Consider the following 13,152-nt stretch of genomic DNA (forward strand, 5'->3'; position numbering starts at 1 on the left):
TGCAAATAATACATAAAAAATAATAACAAACAAAAATTGGTTATTGTCACCGGCCTCTCAGTTATTTGTAGTGGTAAAAACTGTAATAACTCCCACCCACAGTGTACACAAGCCCACTCTCTCCAGGACTTAATGATTAGCCGATTATAAATAAACAACAACAACACAAACATTCAGGACTTTTCACTTTTCATGTTTCCTGCAGAGTCAAGTGCAACGTCAGACATTCCTCTGCTAATGCTTATGTATTTAGGCCACTCATATCCTTCTGTATGGTTCTAATTTTAGCAACAGCCTCAAGTAAACAGCGTCACAAAACAGCACAGTGGAGCTGGAATGTGCTTAACCTGCTCGCAGAGCAAGAATTACTGCATCTCAGCCGCACAGCGCTCCACAAACCCACGTGGGGTGGAGTGATGGCGTGTTTTTAATCAGTGGCAGGTGCAGCTCAGGGGCAGGTTCTTTCACCATGTGACTGAAACTTCCTTCAAATGAATGCATCTCTAAGAAATGCAGGGTTTCTGTCATGCTTACCTCCTCTGAAAATCAAGCGTGTGCAGTCAAATCTGTCTTTTTGTGCCTCTATGGTGATACCACTCACTTGCCACACTAATCAATAAAGCAGAGTGAGGACAGCAGAAAACATCGTAGCTAACAAACTACCAGCCTTACAGAACAAAATGATCAGGTTAGATAGCAGTCACCCAGCACACAGTCTGTTCACCATACTTCTATCAGGCAGGAGCATAGACTGTATATAAAGATGGACGCTGTGTCGCCGTTCCCATTCATTCAATGAAAATGAAGACCAGAGTCTGCACAGTAGAGTCCAGAGGAGGGAGAAAGACTGTGGAGAGCTCCTACTCATTTAAATAACCCCGCCCCTGAGGGCTGCCTCGCGGTCACAGGCTGCAGAGCGGAGCTGACGGTGTGTTATTGGTCCCGCCCATAAGCAGCCCTTTTACAATAACCACACCTTTTTTGAATAAAGCTGAATAACGTTTTAAAAAACGAACTCTGTGAGAATATAAAAATTTTACAATATAAGCAGAGGTTACACTAGCTGCTGCATTTAAATAATGGAGGTAGAATTACAGCATATTAGAAAAAAACGTGATTGAAAGTTGTCTGTTTTGCCATTGAAACCTATGGGAATGGGTGGGGTTACACAGCTTTCTGCAGCCGAACAGCAGGGGGCGCCCGACCTGTGGTGGCTTCACTTTTGAGAGACGATGCTCTGTCCAGCTATATACAGTCTATGGGCAGGAGATACTGTAGTATCCAGGCCAGAACAAACCACCTTATGAACAGTTTCTTCCCACAGGCCATCAGGCTTCTGAACAAACTGTGAAACTCTGAAGCTGAATGACCCCATACCTTTTCATTTGGCAATTTTCAACAATAATAATATGTATTTATATATTGCTGCTATGATATGGTCAACACCACAAAGTCACTTTAAATATATATAGCTCTGTAAAAAAATAAGAGACAGCTTCAGTTTCTGAATCAGTTTCTCTGATTTTGCTGTTTATCGATTATGTTTGGAGTAAAGTGAACATTGTTGTTTTATTCCATAAACTACAGAAATATTGTCATTTATAGTATTTATTTGCAAAAAATGAAAAAGATGCAGGGCTTTCAGACCTTAAATAATGCAAAAAAATAAAACAAGTTCATATTCATAAAGTGTAAAGAGTTCAGAAATTAATATTTGGTGCAATAACCTTGTTTTTTTAATCAAAGTTTTCATGTATCTTGACATGTTTTCCTCCACCAGTCTTACACACTGCTTTTGGATAATTTTCTGGTGCAAAAATTCAAGCAGTTCAAAAATATTCTAGAGGTTTTATTGATATGTTGCACAAGCATTTTAATGCATATATGTCATGACATGATGTGCAAATGACAAATAAACTTGAAACTGAAACTGAAAACAACAATCAAGATTGATCTAAATGTCTGATGAAGAAAGATTCCTTCAAGGCAAAACCTGGACAAAGACAGACTCCTCCAAAACGTGTATCCTCATAATCTTGTGCGCTTATTTACTTATTTTAAGCAAAAAAAAAATATTTAAGCTTTCTCTGGTTGGCTATCATCCCTTTTTTAGGAAAGCCTTTTGGAGTATTGGAGCCCACTTCTCCACAGCACTACGCTGTGCTCAATGTTATATACCCATGTATTCCCTATTATAAACCAGGCATTAGGCATGGTGCAAATAGGTTCATGTTAATCTGCTGCATAGAGTCCTTCTATTCTACTGGCAGTATTTCTCAGTATTTCAGTATTTAGTTTAAAGGAACTCTTAAGGTTAAAAATGTGCGCACACATTCTCCTAATATTATGTGAAGGAAATTTGACAGATAGCAACTTCATTATTCAGTGAACACATTACATTAGATAATATAAACCCGCATAGATGGTGCTGCTTCAGGCTTTTGTTCTCTCATTCTCTTGTTCTTCATCTCTGTCTTGTTTTTTTTCTTTCTCACTGCTGTTGCACAGCGCTATGCATGGCACTCAGGCAGGCATATTGCTAGTCTTTGACTAATGAGAAGTAGAGGTGAACAATGTTTTAGAAATATTGTACAGCTCTAGAATAAAATAAGAGACCACTTTAAAATGATGAGTTTCTTTGATTTTACCAAATTGAAAACCTGAATCAAGAGGAAGATGGATGATCACAAGCTATCAAACCAAACTGAACTGCTTGAATTTTTGCACCAGGAGTAAAGGCATAAAGTTACCCCAAAGCAGTGTGTAAGACTGGTGGAGGAGAACATGCCAAGATGCATGAAAACTGTGATTAAAAACCAGGGTTATTCCACCACATATTTATTTCTGAACTGTTAAAACTGAAAGCTCTACATGCATTATTTACAGCATTAAAAGTAAAAAATTCAGATGTTTGTAGAAACAGACATCTGTTTGTGGACATTATTTTATATTTCTCATATTGATACCTCCATATGATTTAGCCCTAATCATTGTACAGAAATACAACAGACAATTTTTCATTATTTGAATGAAGATTTACAGTACAGAGCTACAGTAAAAATAATAATAAAAAAAACTGAAAGCTGAAATCTCTGAATGATTGAAGGCTGCTGGGTTGTTTTTGTGTTGTTGTGGATTGGATTTGAGTGGATAGGCCTAAGCAGGAGTGCTTTTAGGCATGTGACCTTTTGAACAGCGGCCAGGTCAATTTCTCTCAGTGCGGCGCTGAACTGTTTACTCTACTTCTGGCCTGCTCAGAACAGATTATAGGTTTACCTGCCTACCTCCGTTCACAGCCCTGAGGGAGGGAAGAGAGAGAGAGTGAGTGAGAGAAAGAGAGAGAGAGAGAGAGAGAGAGAGAGAGAGAGTAGTACTAAAGCAGCTTTACACATGGACCCATATTTTAGTCTGCAGATCAGGAGGCAGGAAAGTCCCGCACTGCCCTCCTCTTACACAGACACAGAAAAGCCTAGGATAACCTGGAACACCATGCAGCAAATAACAACCGAGACTGGAGCAGAGGCTTTGTGGACTGGGCAATGTTAAGGAATGGCAGCAAAACGCGAAGAGATACTGGCTAGCAAAGGTATGACTGATATCTGATATCTCCTCTTGGTTTTGCTGTACCTTTCACCTTCCTTATTAAATGGATCAGATCAGGTCTTCTCAAAAAGTGGTTTATATACTTTTAATAAGTAATTTTCTTACATTCAGCAGAATTTTACTTACTATTTGGAACTGCTGTGAGTCATCAGCATCATCAATTACACTGCAACTCTACAAATTTATGGACTATAAGATTTATGACCATGTTTCCAGAAAATCTAAAAAAAAAAAAAGAACCAATAATATTATGATATTGCTTTTTTGCTATAGGCTAAAAATGTTTTAATCATTATTCTTGGCACACTTCCCCACTTCACTGATTCATTTTAGCCTGTCAGGTACTGTGGTCACACCACAGTGAAGCTTACTTACACTGCTAGCCAAAAAGAGTTCTTGATATGATTTGGTACAGTTCTAGGCACAGTCTTGATTTTAGTAGAACCTTTTATCTAATACCGAGGTGCTTTAATCATTAAACCCTGTCAGTCCAATGTCAAATATCGCACATCTTACAATAAAATACAGGTTCCTAAATAGCATTTTCTTGCATATACAGTTTGAAAAAGAAAATTTTGTGTGGAATTGTTATGTTTGCAGCATGACATATTCTGCACTTTATTATTTTGGTGGATTTTTATGTTACGTTACATTATTTTTATAGTACATTATTTATTTATGTTAATTACATAATACATTATAATAATATAAATTTACTGTTGTTAACAAAATAGAAGTAAGTTTTCAAGTAAATTGACAGATTTTTTTGTTTCTGCTGAATGTTTGAATCTCACATGAAGTAAGCAAAAAAACTAACATTTATTATGTTGCAGTTAGGACTGCAACTAACGATTATTTAAGTAGTCGACTAATCTGTTGACTACTAAATAATTTTCAGATTAATCGATTAGTCAATGATAATTTTTGCCATGCCTTCCTTCTCTGCTTGCTGTGGGTACGGCTCCTGTTTCTACCTTTTCAAATGATGAAAACAGCTGAATATGGGATATAAATGCCCTTCAAATGTCCAGAACATTGTCCTTAAGTATAAATATTTACTGAGGAAATGTGAAATCTATTGTGATGGGGTACTTTTGTAAACGCAGGCTGAGTTGAGTGTTACCTGTCTGTAACATAGTGATTTTGTCCCAAGTAGTGCTAATAATTGACGATTAGTCGACAACGATTTTTTGTAATCGACATTGTCCATTATATCGACTAATTGTTGCAGCCCTAGTTGCAGTAGTATATTCTTTTGAAATTAATAAGTATTTCCTAGGTTCAGGTTTTTATTTTATATCGTCAAGAATACACTGAAATATTGCGATATTGTTTTAGGGTCATATTGCCAACCCCTTGTTGCATCACTAAAATAATCTTAAAGTTTTGTGAAACATTAAGCATTGGCTGTAAGTGAGTAAAAGTTTCTCTATTCTCTTTCACACTCTGTTCAAGTGGAAATCGAGTAATTGTGAAATTAGCGAACTCATATCTAGTTTGGCAGAGGCGGCTGTGAGTGTCTGTCTGAGCGTGGTAATGATTTACAGTGTGAAAAAGGTGATGATGGAGCTCAGGTGCTGCGGGACCCCGCTGCAGCTAATTGGCTGTGTGAGTCGTGCTGAGTGATTGAGTGGTTCCTTTCATCTGTCAGTCAGCGGCGCTCAGCGTGGGACTGGTTCTGAGGAGCGAGCCGGAGCGAGCTGGAGCCGGCCTCGGCGCGGCGGGATCAGATTGATTTCGGGGCGAAAGGGTGCGGAGAGGGAATGTGAGACTGAAAGAGAGAGCGAGAGCTGTGGGATCAGACTGACTCTGGCTTGAAAGGATGGAGAGAGGGAATGTGAGACCAAGAGAGAAAGAGAGAGAGAGAGAGAGAGAGAGAGAGTGAGGGTGTCAGGCAGACAGAAAGAGGGAGCATGGCTCTTTGTCGGAGGCTAAATTGGCTCTTTGTTGCCGCAGCAGCTGGTCCCTCTGGAGCGGCCACCCTCCATACTGACCCCCCAGGCCTGCAGCTAATGAGACCTAGAGTTATGGGGACACAGATGCTGAGTGTGAGGGTGTGTGTGTGTGTTTATGCTGCTCTATAGATTAATGAGAGCATATGTTTCTCCTGGAGTGTGTTTGCTGGAATACGATGGCTTATTTAGGCCCTTTCATGGGTGTTGTCAGTGAGTCAGAACTAGAAGATGGATGTCGTCTGGGACGTTAAGACAATAGTGCATTTGTACCCCAGATGTGTGTGTGTTTTGTGTGTGTGTGTTTGGTGTTTGGCACAGTATTGCTGACTGGCACAAATCGTTGCACCTTCTGTATCAGTGGGATTAATTGTGCTTGTGTAACGAGTATGTTTCTGTGGGTGTGTGTGTGTGTGTGATGAGTGGGGGTAGTGGTAGTGGTCCAGGAACCTGATCTCCTAGCCCCACCAGCTGCTTCGTTCCTAGAGTGTGTCCCTAATACCAAATGAGTGGATAAATTGTGTGCATGTGCGTTTGTAAGGAAAGAACAAAGCCTGCTAATGGTAATGCCAGTTATTCCTGTATGTCCTCTAGCAGTGTAATGATTTTCAATTCTGAGGTCAAGTTTCAATTTGATTTTGGAGCTACAAAATCTCTAATTATACACTGCACTGATTGGTTTGTCTTAGACGGCAGTGTTTGCCAAATAGCAAGTCCTCCTGCACAGTTCTGATCTTACTGAACACTTCCACTGAGCTTTAAACAGTGTAAACTATGTAAAATTGAGAGCATCAACGTTTTAAGTTACTTAAATTTTAAATATCCGTTAGGGATGAACCAATCTGGGAATTCTGGGCCGATGCCGATATCTGATATTACACATGTATAGATCTGCTGATGCCGATGTTGTTGCTGATATAAACATTTATAACTTACAGATAGACTGGACACCCCGGTAAAACTTTTTTAACTTTTTAAACTAATAAATAAGCTCAAATCAATGAATTTTAAAGTAGCAAATATATATATATATATATATATATATATATATATATTTTTTTTTATCAAATCAGTTGATACTGTTGTTTATAAAAAACAATTATCGGCTGATACTGATACGGATATAATTCTGATATCATGCATCCCTAATATCAATTATTTCTTAATGTCAGATTGAGTGAAGATAATAGAAACATGACAGTAAGCAATAACTGTACACAAATCTTATATATGAACATATATGGGAGGTGTCCCAAACATGTATTAAGCCTACTCTTTGACTATACAGCATTTTAAGTGAAAGGAAAATGCAGCCTTTATTAGGCTTAATCCCTATCTGAGCAACTGCCCCCATAGAAATTGTGTTGGGCATCTATTCCAAAATATATTGTACATAATACATACAAAACTCTATTTCCCACCTTTTTCTGTTGGTTAGAGCACATCATTATAAGAACACCTTTATCTGCTTCACTGAGCATGGTACTGATAGGTTCATGTTGATCTGATACAGAAAGTCCCATTCTATAGGCAATAATTCTTTACAGAATTGTATGTGTTCTTATGCATATTTGTGTCTTCAATAGGTGCAAGTTAAAATAAAGTAGATGAGTGCACTTAGCTGTGTAGGGGTGTGAAAACAAACATATACCGGTAAGAATTTCCCAATTATAGAGATTTTTCAAGTAAGTAAATATATATGTAGCCTCCAAGAAGTCAGAGAGGTACAGTATATCGTCAGTTGTAGTATTTTTATTTGTGCAAACATAATTTGTGGAATTGTCTAGTTATTGTTATCCATGTGTATAGAAATACATATATGCACATTTTCACATGTATAGAATAGTTACTGATTTTGATCTAAAGAAAACATGTATAGCATGCATGATGCAAATGCTTAGCATTCTCCTCCAAGAATGTATGAAGCCCTCATAGTTTTGTAGGGCTGCTACTCTATAGTAGAGTATTGCTTATCTCATTCAAAAACAGTTTCGGTTCATTTGTTTGTTTCTGTGTTTCTAAGCTGTGTAATGTGGCCATTTGATCTTTGGTCAGGACATTTCTGAAGTTCAGACCCCACACATTTCTACAACCCTCCGTTCACTGAACTCTAAAAACAGTTCAGTGAACTTTCTAAAAGTTGGATTTGGAGAAAATGTGCTTGTTTACTTGTTTTCATTGGTTCTAGCTCAAAGATTCACATTAACAAGGCAGGATATATTGTTGGTCTAGGCCTGTGCAGATTAATGGATCAGCATTTCTTAAAACAGCAGTTGTGTGTGTTGAGTGCAGACCACCACACTGCACAATACTTTGTGTTCCTTGTGTGTATAATAAGTCTGTGTGTGTGTGTGTGTGTGTGAGTTTTGGTCACGCAATTTTGCCCAGTGCTCACCGGTCAGAACCAGGTCTAGGTGGTGTGTAAATTAGCCGGGCAGATCAGGCCCTCTGTCGATAAAGTGCAGACATTATTTATGGAAGTGCAGACACCCAAACCCATGAATCATTCAGTATGCAGTTTGAGGAGTCATCTGCGCACACAAAGAAGATGAGAGAGCGTTTTAAAACCTGCCTCCAGAGCGAGCGCAAACAAACTAAGACTGAAAACTTGTAATTTATGAAGAGAGTGTTTAAAGTGGTGCTTATGCTGCCTTTCAAGATCTGTCAGAGCCAAAGCATTCTGTAAGAATGCTGTGAGAATTCGCTCACAGCAATTTTTTAGTTATGGAGTATTATTTACCATTTTATTTCTACTGTAAATATAAATCACACTTTGAGCTCCCCTCCTTTTGAACAGCTTCACACATGCATTTGTTGACAAGCTGAGAGATACAGAACCTGCAAATTAAGTCAGGTGGTAAAGTAATATCACATGATTTTATGATGATAATATGATCTGGGTTACAAAGTGTTACACAGTTCTGGTAAGAGGACTTAGTGTGTAGCTTCACAAAAGTCACATAGTGCAGTAGCGGCATCCCAGCCCAGAGTGGCTATAGAAATGGCATTCTCCATGTTACAGTCAGGAGAGCACTAATATGATACTAAAGATTCAAGTTTGAATTAATATTACCAATTAAATGTTCATTTAATCCTAAAACATATGAAAAGACTTTTGAAAGTCTTTTGGTTCCTATGCAGCGTTTAAAGACCATATATATATTGTTTACATTGTGTAAATATTTTATAATTAATTATCAAATAATCGACGCACATGATACAACTTTTATGTATTTATTTTGACAGTTTATTTACAGTATTATCTTCCTCTATGATCTTACATTCAGTATTAGTTTATAAGATGCACCCTGCTGCTATTGTGTTGACGTGTTTGGCAGCAATTTGCCTAAGTTGGGCCCCAGTATGAGTGTCTGCTGTCCTTATGTCCCAGAATCCCCTGTTGCATCTGAGGTGTGTATGGTTGGCAGGGCCTCAAATGTTTCCTCTAGGGTGTAATACAGCTCGGAGCATCAGTGCTGGTGCTGGGGTGGAATTACACACAGAGGAAGGGATTTCTGGGTTAGCTGAAAGACGGCGCTCTGGTTGCGCCCTGCACTCTCAGCTGTACGCTGAGGGCTTGAGAGCTGAGCTTGCATTATTGATACCTCTACTGCTCCATCACTCACACACATTGGTCAGGTTACTCACACACACACACACACACACACACACACACACATACACACTCACAGCATCATGCCGGCCTCTCCCTCATCACTGCTAAGTGACAGCACGAGTGTGTGTGTGTGTGTGTGTGTGTGTGTGTGTGTTATCTAGTTACTCCTCCTGTATAGTTTAGTGCTGCTGGTACCAGAGAACCCAATTTTTTGGAAAGGTGAGAGACAGTTAACAGGTCATCTGTTTTTTTGTTTTTTTTCCCCACCACAATCACTGCACACATTAATTGTTAGGTAAAATCTCAGATGCTACAGGGAGTGTGTGTGTTGTGAATATTTGCTGTCTAAATCATCTGCTAGAAGACCTGATATCTGTGTTTTTGATAAAGGTAAGCTGTCGTTTTTCTCATCAATAAAGGACGCTTTGGCCCAATCCCATTTCACCCCTTGACCCTACCACTTCTTTTTGAGTGTAACCCTTCTCCTTGGAATAAAATTACAAGGGGAAGTGGGAGAAATCCTCCCCCTAAGAATTGTGACAACCCTTCAAGCACCCGATTCATCATCAGAAGCGCTAAAGTTCAGTTTTCTAACTGCTGGTTATTGTATGTTTTCAGAAAGGGGGCAAATGGTGCAGAAATTAATTATTATTGTCTGGTCCGCCTTAAATTCTATAGTCCCTGTCGTCTGTTGCACTATTTAAGGTGGAAACGGGAAAGTTAGCTAGCTAGCTAGTTACTGAGACAAACTACTACCAATCTTTTTTATGCTTGTTATGAAAAACTGGCCCATAAAACATTGAAACTACACATTAAACTCTGGTAATTTAGTGCTAATCATCAGTGATAACATATATATAAAATATTTACATTTGCGGGTTTCTTTGGTCACTTATGCTGACATCTTACCAGTGATTCTCATACCCCTCAGTTTGAAGGGTTAACGGAAATGGAAATGGGATTGGGCCTTACTCTACAAAGCATTTGAAGCATCAGACACTTGTACAGTGCACCAGTAACTTTGGCAATACTGGTAGTCTGGTTGTGTTTATATTTGGGAGCTTTGGTCATGTACACAGATTGGTCATTAGATTAGGGTTGCAGATTCTTGTTTTTTCAAAGGTTAGAGCCAAGTAAAGACAACTATTTTTCTGTTTCTTTAAAATGTGTGCTTGGTGTGTGTAAAAGACCAATATAACTATATTTGTTCATGTTTTAATGTTTCCTGGACAGTCTTGCTGGAAAACCAGAGAAAGCATGCCCAACCAAAGTCAGCCTCAGTGTCCAACACAAATAGTGTGTGGTTTCAGGACAAATACAGGTTACAGCTATACTGTGTGCTGGGGCTGCATGATATATTGTTTCAGCATTACCATTACAATGTGCATCAGGATGTGCATCATCAGATGCAATGACAAATTGTATCAAACATCAGATTATATCAGTTTAGTATCATTTATTTGACAAATTTTGCATTATTATTACTGTAAGTCTTGTGTCCTATTTTTTAAATAATCTGAATTTGGCAGTTGTTTTTGAAGTTGTTGAAATGTCCTGTTAAAGAACTGAAAAAAATGTGCTCCAAAAATGACTTGGTATTAAATGATTTAGTTTAATTCTATTGAAAGTTAAGAAGGTTTTTGAAGACAATAGGGTTTTGTTGTACGTGGTACAGTGTGTGTGTCTGTCTGTCTGTCTTGTCTGTCTGTCTGTGTCTGTCTGTGTCTATCTGTGTCTGTGTGTGTCTGTGTGTGGTTCATAGGTCCTGCTCTGATTGCACGGCCTCTTCGCTCTCACACAAAAGGACAGGGCAGTTTATCTCCCTCACGCAACTCTTTCCACTCCTCCTTTTTCATCTCCTCCTCTTCCTTCACTCTGCACCTGATAGACTTGTCTTTATGTGGTCACATGGTGCGCACCATGGCAGCCATGGCCTGGTTTCAGAAACTTTGCTTTCAACACGTGGCTTTTAGTTCCACACATTTTCCTCCTGACTCCACTGAACTTTAATCTGTTTGTTTTCTGCAAACTCCTGCATGCCTGATCAGACCTCACCTATTACGCCTTCCCTGAACTACAGATGAACTCACTGCTTGATGTAACCTTTCCTTCATCAGCAGCAGTTAGTGCACTAATTTAGTTGGGGAGAAGAAATAACTCAGCATGACAAAGAGTTCAGTGACAAATCTAATTTAGCCATTACCCCGACTGCACTCAATCAGTCGAGACACGGCTGTTGACATCAGAGGTTTGCAGCTTACATTCTTCACAACTTGTGTATTAAGGCTCAACTTTCAGTTGATTTTTATGAATTTTAATTTAGGCATTTCACAGTGACAGCACTCTAACAGCCCTTGTTACTGGTCAGCTTAGTGAGGGGTGTTTATATGACCTTGTAAGAGAAAATGAAAGTGCTACTTTCCTTCAGTCTTGCTTAGCTGTCAGTTAGTTAATCCAGTTTTGAAGGAACATAAAAATATTTTATAAATATATTTTATTATATAAAAATAATATAATAAAACATAATGTAATAAAATATACTGTAATTGAGTAGTCTTTTTTCTCTTTTGGTTAAGATTAGCATATACACTAAACTAGTAATACTATACATGCTGGGTCTTTTTGTCATTTAAATCTATATTCGTATTATTATTTAAATAACACAAATGACTAGTATAGCCATTGATTCCAGAGTTTTAATGGTAGTGTATGTTTTATATTAGTGTATATTAGTGCTTGTAAGTTCTGTGTAACTTGTAGATTAAAGAAGGTCACAGAAAGGTGAAGCTGAGTGTTTGATTTTCACGGTAGCAGATGCAGGAAAACCTGTTTGCTCAAGATAGTGGCTGCTCTATGTTTTCTGTGTTGCTATGATCTACAGCTGATACTACAGGACTCAGCTTATTTAATAATAAAGACAGAGAGTCCCTGAGAACCTGGCAGCTGGCAGGGGGAGGGTCTGAATATCTGGCCCTGCCTACATCCTCTTTATGCGCATTAATAAGGACACGGGGCGACGCCCATGTGTTTCACAGTGACCTTTGTGTTTATTTAGGCCCTGATGAGACTGAAATAAGTCCCCTTTTGGTAGTGTGGCCTGAGGCCTGCATGCAGCTTGCATAACCACAGCAGCAGATTATAGGTTGTGTGGATGCGAGGGCCAGTGATGGTGTTTTTTTTTTTTTGTGTGTGTGTGTGTAGGTGTGTGTGTGTGTGTGTTTATTGTGCTAGGCCACTGGTTACGCAGTGAGAGACAGCAGTGTATGCCAGATGTTTGGCTCTCAGAGCTCCTAATACGCGTGCCTGCTTAATCCCTGCACTGCGGTGGCAGAGTAAACCAGCAGAGTTTAGATCAGAACAAACGCTTCCTGGAATCTGGCCATGCTGCGCTCTCTCTCTCTCTCTCTCTCTCTCTCTTTTTCTCTCACTTCCCATCACTCCCTCTGTATCACACACTCTCTTTCTCTCTCTCTCTCTTTCTGCTTTAAAAAAGATAATCATCATTAATATAAGCTGTGCCAATCCCACCAACCATGGATAGGAAATGAGATAGGAAATTAAACTGGATTGATGGTGTGAGGGAAATTGCAATGGTTAAACTGTTGATTTCAGTTATATATATATATATTCAGTCTATATATATATAAATTACATACATTTAAGAAATGTGTTATCATGCATCAGTGCGTTTTGTACGTATAACATTGCTGCTGCAATTTCAGTAACACAAGCCATTCAAAGTAGGGCAGCATAAATCATATTGGGGAAAAAAACTGACATTGCAATATTTTGTTGATCTGCAATATACAGTGCAATTTAAAAATAATATTTTTGCTTGTGTATCCAGCATGTTGTAGTATGAAGCAAAAGCAATATTACAGGCTTTATATTTATCTAATTTTAGGGTCTAATGGGATTTTGTACCAAATATCTGATTAATTATCTGATTACGTTAATAGTTCCTCTCGTTGCATTTATATT

At 38.6% G+C, this 13,152-nt stretch overlaps 1 protein-coding gene across 4 annotated transcripts in view; it reads left to right on the forward strand.

The window, feature by feature from the left end:
* si:ch211-45c16.2 (mitogen-activated protein kinase kinase kinase 13) overlaps window positions 1-13,152 on the forward strand; it is a 58,418-nt gene that overhangs the window by 28,107 nt on the left and 17,159 nt on the right. Inside the window, exon 1 of one of the 4 annotated variants that reach the window (XM_022680176.2) lies at window positions 3,275-3,586. The exons of the other annotated variants lie outside the window; for them this stretch is intronic. The gene's annotated coding sequence lies outside the window, so the exon portion shown is untranslated. Of the gene's footprint in view, window positions 1-3,274; window positions 3,587-13,152 lie in introns of those variants that run through there. 4 annotated transcript variants of the gene reach the window in all.

The sequence above is a fragment of the Astyanax mexicanus genome, chromosome 11, assembly GCF_023375975.1.
Source record: "Astyanax mexicanus isolate ESR-SI-001 chromosome 11, AstMex3_surface, whole genome shotgun sequence".
Lineage (NCBI taxonomy): Eukaryota > Metazoa > Chordata > Actinopteri > Characiformes > Acestrorhamphidae > Astyanax > Astyanax mexicanus.